This window comes from Rhinopithecus bieti, unplaced genomic scaffold (assembly GCF_001698545.2).
Source record: "Rhinopithecus bieti isolate Rb0 unplaced genomic scaffold, ASM169854v2 scaffold_33113, whole genome shotgun sequence".
NCBI lineage: Eukaryota > Metazoa > Chordata > Mammalia > Primates > Cercopithecidae > Rhinopithecus > Rhinopithecus bieti.
The window spans coordinates 120543-128845 of record NW_016814022.1 but is presented as its reverse complement, the minus strand read 5'-3'; the positions used below and the strand labels follow the sequence as shown (position 1 = coordinate 128845).

The 8303-nt window shown below is 39.0% G+C and overlaps 1 protein-coding gene and 1 long non-coding RNA gene across 3 annotated transcripts in view; one reads left to right on the top strand and one right to left on the bottom strand.

Moving 5' to 3' along the window:
- LOC108513561 (uncharacterized) overlaps positions 1-3066 on the top strand; it is a 6044-nt gene extending 2978 nt beyond the window's left edge. For both annotated transcript variants that reach the window (XR_001880935.1, XR_001880934.1), the window contains exon 3: positions 2422-3066. This is a non-coding gene — a long non-coding RNA (uncharacterized LOC108513561). The remainder of the gene's footprint in view (positions 1-2421) is intronic.
- TANK (TRAF family member associated NFKB activator) overlaps positions 1-8303 on the bottom strand; it is a 113455-nt gene that overhangs the window by 85839 nt on the left and 19313 nt on the right. The window lies entirely within an intron of this gene.

Here is an 8303-nt window from a genome sequence, read left to right as displayed (position 1 = left end):
TATCAGGTATGTCTTTTGCAAAAATATTCTCCTTGTTTGTGGCTTGTCTTTTTACTCTCTTGATAATATCTTTTGCAAAGCAGAAATTCTTAATTTTGATGAAGTCCAGTTTATTCAGCACTGCTTGAGTGAATTAAATAAGCTGGTTTGAAGATTTCTGATTGAAATAGTGGAATTTAGTAATATACTCAGAATCTAAAGCTGAATGCATAGGCATTTTGAAATATGGAGGTGGTAAAAACTTTGAATAAGGAAATAAGCTAGATATACACATTTCTTAAATATATGTTTTCTCTTTCCACTTCCATGATGTTGTAGTCTTGAAGAGAAGTGGCTGCATAATTCCCCTATATGTGAAATATGCATAAATGCTGGTAGAATTACTTTCTTTTTTTTTTTTTGAGATGGAGTCTTGCTCTGTCGCCCAGGCTGGAGTGCAGTGGCCGGATCTCAGCTCACTGCAAGCTCCACCTCCCGGGTTCATGCCATTCTCCTGCCTCAGCCTCCCAAGTAGCTGGGACTACAGGCGCCCACCACCTCGCCCGGCTAGTTTTTTGCATTTTAGTAGAGATGGGGTTTCACCGTGTTAGCCAGGATGGTCTCGATCTCCTAACCTCGTGGTCCGCCCGTCTCGGCCTCCCAAAGTGCTGGGATTACAGGCTTGAGCCACCGCGCCCGGCCTAATTACTTTCTAAACAATGCTAAAATGGTATCAAACATTTTCCTTTTCCTATAATGATGATTTTTTAAGAATTCGCATACAATATGTTTTATGAAGGTTAGAAATTAAGTTGAGATATTTATTTGAGGAATAATCTTTTAAAATAATGACATAATTTTATTACAATTTTCCTTCACTCATATTATTATATACCTCAAGTTAGTGAGCAGTGATGTGGCATTGGAGGTTGGGTATGGTGGCATGAAAATGGGGAACTGGCCAGGTGTGGTGCTCACACATATAATCCTAACACTTTGGGAGGCCAAGGGCAGAGGATCACTTGAGCTCAGGAATTTGAGACCAGCCTGGGCAACATAGTGAGACCACATCTCTATTTAATAATAAGAATCATAATTAATTAATTATTAAAAGAAAATGGGGGAATTGCGGGCCTTTGAAAGATATTTTAGAACCTGGACGGGTGCAGTGGCTCACGCCTGTCATCCCAGCACTTCGGGAGGCCAAGGTGGGCTGATCACTTGAGGTCAGGAGTTTGGGACCAGCCTGGCCAACATGGTGAAAACCCGTTTCTGCTAAAAATACAAAAATTAGCCAGGTGTGGTGGTGCACACCTGTAATCCCAGCTTTACAGGAGGCTGAGGCAGGCAGATTAATTGAACCCAGAAGGCAGAGATTTCAGTGAGCCGAGATCATGCCACTGCACTGCAGCCTGGGCAACAGAGAGAGACTGTGTCTCAAAAATATTTTGAATCCTAGTTTTAAAACTGCTTAATAATTTATTGAGAATTCTGAATATAAATCTAAGGACAAGGAAACCTGCCAATATAAACACTTACTATGACTTGGAATGTCAGGTATGTTCTCAGTCAAATCTTTGATGTGAAATATCACTATTAATGGAATCTGGTTGACTTCTGATTTACGATGACATCTGGACTGGCTGTTTATATTGCAGACTCTCCAACTAAAATGCTTATGAAAATCAGAAAACATGAGAACTCACAATGGCCTTGGAATACAGATTGACAATGAGGGCCACTGTGTATGGTTGAGCAGGCTGTGCTCACTTGCAAAGCCTTGCCTCCTTCAGCCTGTGTCTTCTCAGAGAGGTGCTTTTTCTAACTCACAGAAAAGTACCATAAGAGCAGCTATAACCCTGTTGACAAGCACCCTAGTTCCAGAATTTGATAGGATATTGCACTTATTGCAAGAAGTGTGAAGCTGAAATGGACATGTACTTTTTTGTTGGAAGGCAAGCAAAGGTGTTGGTATGGAAGGATAGTAAGGAAGCTACCAGCCTCACCGCCCCTACTAGTAACTTAACTGTTATGCATGATGGCTAAGAAGTATTTTACACCTCTTTGCCCTAATCTCTACCATTAGTTTCTCTCTCTGTGACCCATTTGGAGCTATGGAGAATACCAGCAATAACCCAAAGGGAGTAGATAGGTGTGATGCTCTGTATCCAAGCTTGGGAAACTAATAATGAAAGGGGTTGGACAGACAGAACTGGGTGTTTATTTCTCTGGGGGTTTAGTTTTTCATATGTGGTTCTTATGAAGAAAAAGACAAATCATTGTTTCTGATTAACTAGGAATTCTTATCTTTATAGTAAAGTAACTACCTATTAAAGGTAAAGAGTCTTACCTCAGCCCAAGACCTGCAGTGACAAAGTTGATAAATGTCAGCTTCAAGCCAAAAGGTTAGCTGTTGACTGTGCATGTCTATATGTCTTCCAGCTCAACATCTACGCTGAAGAACTAATAGCATCAGACAGAAAATGAGAAGAGCCAAGAACCAAAATCCACACATTCAGGTAGTAAGGTTGACACAAGGCTTGGAACAAGTAACTACAAGAGAAAGCACCCCTTTGAAAAGATTATGCTTTCTGAAAGAGAGTCTTCAAAATGCAAAGAAAGTGAATACTTTGGAAAATGATTTACTAGAAGCAGAAGTATATGGAGAGAATCTGCTTTGTATTTTCTATGCAAAAAGAGATGAAATATATAAGCTATTAGACTAAGATAAGGAGAGAACTAGAGACAAGGTGAAATAAAACCAAAGTTGGATAAGTTAAGGCTGTAAGGACACAGAACAACATGCAATGGCAATTCACATGTAATTTGGACATAGTCAAAGATGGAATCAGTATTGCAGAATAATAAATCAATGATTAGAGTAAAAGCTTGAAAAACTCTTCCAAAATATGAATGGAAAGTACAAATAGGTGACAACCATTAAAGGAAATGGTAGAAAGATTATGCCCCAGCTTCTTCCTGAAGAAGAGATTGGGGTAAATAGAACAGAGACAGCAACCACAGATACATCAGAAGCTATCTGAAGTAATACTTTGAACCAATACAATACTTCCTAAAAATGAAAAGGACTCAATGTGTTTTGAAATATATTAATGATCTATCTTGTTAAAAATTTCAATATTAAATGCTCTATCAACTCATTAATCAGTGAATATTTTGGTAATATTTGCTATGTGCTAAGAATTAGGGATAGAGGCCGGGTGCGGTGGCTCAAGCCTGTAATCCCAGCACTTTGGGAGGCCGAGGCGGGCAGATCACGAGGTCAGGAGATCGAGACCATCCTGGCTAACATGGTGAAACCTTGTCTCTACTAAAAAATACAAAAAACTAGCCGGGCGCGTTGGCGGGTGCCTGTAGTCCCAGCTACTTGGGAGCCTGAGGCAGGAAAATGGCATGAACCCGGGAGGCGGAGCTTGCAGTGAGCTGAGATCCGGCCACTGCACTCCAGCCTGGGTGACAGAGCGAGACTCCATCTCAAAAAAAAAAAAAAAAGAATTAGGGATAGAAAGATCACTAAGACACAGTCCTACCTTAAAAGAATTGGTGTCTAGTGGGTGACATACATACAAGAATCAGGCAATTATTATACAATGTGGTATTATGATTTTACATTAGGGGTAATATATGGTACTCTGAAAACACATTGGAAAGGCCATAGTCCAGTCTTGAGAGGGCGAGGGAAGGCTTCTGGTATCTAAGGTATGAAAAAAGTTCAACAAAAATCCAGGTGGCAAAAAAAAATTGATTAATTGCAAAAAAAGAAAACTTGTTTTCAGCATTAAACTTCAAAACTGAATAGAATAATATCTACAGTTGCCTGGGGAAGATTTGACCTATAGCGTCTGCCTACTCAAGTTATCATTTATTCAAGAAAAGGAAAACAAAGACATTTTCAGATACCTCAAGTTTCAAACATCATACCACCCATTTTCTGAAACAATTGAAGATATACTTCCCTTATTCAAGAAGGAGTCAAAATTAAAAACTCAAGAAAGGTGAAATTTTGATATAAAATAAATATTAGAAAACATTTGAAATAATTTAAACATAGATCCATTAAAAACATGTTGCAATTACAAAGCAATGAAAAAATGAAATTTTTGACACATAAGATACAAATTATTACCTAATAAATAATTTAATAATGATAATATGGTCACAACTTTCTAATTACAGCAACAAATACACAAGTGGGTGGGAGAGAGGTGGCAGGAAGTAAATGTGTTCTGCTATTTTACTCATTTTCTCATCTATATATAGAAATAAGAAAATTACAGGATCTCATTCTAAGTATAATAATTGAAGATGTATCATTTTAGTTTTTTTACTGTGAAGATAAATAACTACAAGTAGAATTTAAAAGTGTATGCTTGTTTTTGGCTGCGCATGGTGGCTCACATCTGTAATCTCATCACTTTGGGAGGCCAAGGCAGGCGGATCACTTGAGGCCAGGAGTTCAAGACCAGCCTGGCCAACATGAAGAAAATTCGTCTCTACTAAAAGTACAAAAATTAGCCAAGTGTTGTGGTACATGTCTGTAATCCCGGCTACTCAGGAGGCTGAGGCACAAGAATCATTTGCACCTGGGAGGCGGAGGTTGCAGTGAGCTGAGATGGCACCACTGCACTCTAGCCTGGGCAAAAGAGTGAGACTGTATCAGAAAAAAAAGTATACGCTTAATTTTTATGTTAATAGAGGAAGAAAGAAATGAAAACATTGTCCACATAATAAAGATTTAAACATCTTAATTCCCAACATTCAATCAGTCACCCAATCAGGTACATCATGTGAGTACTCCTCTGCAGTATTTCCTGCATGCTTACACTCTATGTCCCTATTACCACTATCTATCTCCATTCCTACCCCTTGTTCAAGCCACCATCAACTCATAGTTACCATGCTAGCCTCCTAATTGTTTGCCTCACTTTCTCCCTTGTCAGATTCTATGTTGTTATGTTTCTTTACCACCTACAACCGTTAAATGTCTACCCCTCACCTTTAGGATAAAATCCAAACTCTTAATCCTGGAATGAGGCATCTTCCTAACTCTCCAGACTTATGTCCTGCTTCTTCCTAGGGATTTTGGGCTTCTTTTAATACCTTAAGTGATCACTTTTTTGTCCTTTTCAGGTATTTGCTGCTTTCCTCAGCCTAGAACATGTTTTGCTCATATTTTACCTGGTCTGTTGAGTCCTCTACTGAAAGATCTGATTCTAAGCTAGGCCACACTTGATTTCCTTTCTAGGATGACTGTGGGCTCAGCTGTGGGCTTCTATTTCACCGTGTCCTTTCCTCTTTATGACGTGCATTATGCTTGAAATTTCAAGATACATATTTGGATGTTTTTAACCTTAGGGTGGCCATTATGACTGATGTTAAAGAAACTTACACTCACTAGGCAGAGTCCTAGGTTATCATTGCCCCCACAAAGGCAAACTACAGCTGAGAGAAGCTAAAGCATGATGACTATAAGTGAGCGTTCTCTGTTAAAGTTGCCTTGTTCATATGTTGGTATTGCCATTTACTAATCATATGACTTTACTAATCCTGTGCCTCAGTTTCTTCTCCTGTCAAAGGTCAGTGTACTTGTCCAACAAAATAATATATGAACAAGACCTGGCCTACAGGAGGACTGCAGTAAATATTGGGTAATATAGAAAATTCCTGTAACTTAGTAGGTGGTTCTACATGCAGTTGATTTTTTTTTTTTTTTTTTTTTTTTTTTTTTGAGACAGGGTCTTGCTCTGTCACCCGGGCTGGAGTGCCGTGCATGATCTTGGCTCACTGCAGCCTTGACTTCCTGGGCTGATGTGATTCTCCCATTTTATGTTCCTGAGTAGCTGGGACTACAGACGTGCACCATCATGCCTGGCTAATTTTTGTATTTTTTGTAGAGACAGGGTTTCGCCATGTTGCCCAGGCTGGTATTAAACTCCTGAGCTCAAGAAATCCACCTGCCTCTGCTTCCCAAAGTGCTGAGATTACAGGTGTGAACTGGGATCACACCCAGCCTGATTATTAATTTAAATAAAAAGTCATAATTATCTCTTAAAATGTCTTTAAAAGTTCATACTGAGAAGGTCTATATATTGAACTTACTACAAAAGACTTTCAATCAGTTGCCTTAAATATGCCCAAAGAGCTAAAGAAAACCATGGACAAAGAAATAAAAGAAATCAGGAAAATGATTTATGAACAAAAGGAGAGTATAGAAAAGTGATATAAATTATAAAACAGAACCAAATAGAAATTCTGGAGCTGAATGGTACAATAACAAATAGAAAATTAATTATAGGGGTTTAATAGCAGATTTCAGCAAGCAGAAGAAAGAGTCAGAGAATGTGATAAGATAATTAACATCAAGCTTACCTAATATACATTGTGGGAGTCTTAAAGGAAAAATGAGAGACATGAAGCAGAAAAAATATTTCAAGAAATAATGGCTGAAAACTTCCCAATTTGCTAAAAGTCTGAACCAGCTTATTCAAGTTGCTCAATGAACTCTAAGTAGAATGAACTCAAAGAAATCCACACTGAAGCAAATTATAATCAAATTATCCCTTAGTTCTTTGGGCATATTTAACACAATTGACTGAAAGTCTTTTTCTAGTAAGTCCAACATCTAGACTTTCTCAGTGTGAATTTTTAAAGATATTTTAAGTGATAATTATGGCTAATTATTTAAATTAAAAATCAAATGCATGTAGAATCACCCACTAAATAACAGGAATCATTTATATTACCCAGTATTTATTGAGGTCCTTCTGCAGGTCAGGTCCTCTTCATATATTATTTCATTGTACAAATGCTCTCAACTTTTCAGGCAGTTTTTGGACTGAAGATGAAGAGATAATATTGAAAAAAGCAAGAAACAAGTGACACATTATGTGCAAGGAATCATCAAAAAGATTAACAGCCAATTTTGCTTTGAAACTATGAAGGCCAGAAAATAGTAGAATGACATATATAAAGTGCTAGAAAAAAAGTGTAAACCAACAATTCTATAAATGGCAAGACTATCCTTCAAAAATAAAGAAGAAAGGGGTGCCCAAGATGGCCGAATAGGAACAGCTCCAGCCTCTAGCTCCCAACGTGAGTGACACAGAAGGCAGGTGATTTCTGCATTTCCAACTGAGCTTTGAAGAGATTAGTGATCCTCCCAGCATGGAGGTTGAGATCTGAGAACAGACAGACTGCCTGCTCAAGTGGGTCCCTGACCCCCGAGTAGCCTAACTGGGAGACATCCCCCACTAGGAGCAGACTGACATGTCACACCTCACACAGCTGGGTACACCTCTGAGACGAAGCTTCCAGAGCAACAAACAGACAGCAACACTTGCTGTTCAGCAATATTCTCTCTTCTGCAGCCTTTGCTGCTGATACCCAGGCAAACAGGGTCTGGGGTGGACCTCAAGCAAACTCCAACAGACCTGCAGCTGAGGGTCCTGACTGTCAGGAGGAAAACTAACAAACAGAAAGGACATCCACACCAAAACCCCATCTGTACATCACCATCATCAAAGACCAAAGGTAGACAAAACCACAAAGATGGGGAAAAAGCAGTGCAGAAAGGCTGGAAATTCAAAAAATCAGAGTGCCTCTCCCCCTCCAAAGGAACATAGCTCCACGCCAGCAATGGAACAAAGCTGGACAGAGAATGACTTTGATGAGTTGAGAGAAGAAGGCTTCAGTCGATCAAACTTCTCAGAGCTAAAGGAGGAACTATGAACTCAGTGCAAAGAAACTAAAAACCTTGAAAAGGATTTGATGGATGGATAACTAGAATAACCAATGCAGAGAAGTCCATAAACGACCTGATAGAGATGAAAACCATGACACGAGAACTATGTGACAAATGCACAAGCTTCAACAATCAACTCAATCAACTGGAAGAAAGAGTATCAGTTATTGAAGATCAAATGAATGAAACGAAGCGAGAACTTTAGAGAAAAAAGAGTAAAAAGAAATGAACAAAGCCTCCAAGAAATATGGGATTATGTGAAAAGACCGAATCTATGTCTGATTGGTATACTTGAAAGTGACAGGGAGAATGGAACCAAGTTGGAAAACACTCTGCAGGATATTATCCAGGAGAACTTCCCCAACCTAGCAAGGCAGGCCAACATTCAAATTCAGGAAATACAGAGAATGCCACAAAGATACTCCTCGAGAAGAGCAACTCCAAGACACATAATTGTCAGATTCACCAAAGTTGAAATGAAAGAAAAAATGTTAAGGGCAGCCAGAGAGAAAGGTCAGGTTACCCACAAAGGGAAGCCCATCAGACTAACAGCAGATCTCTC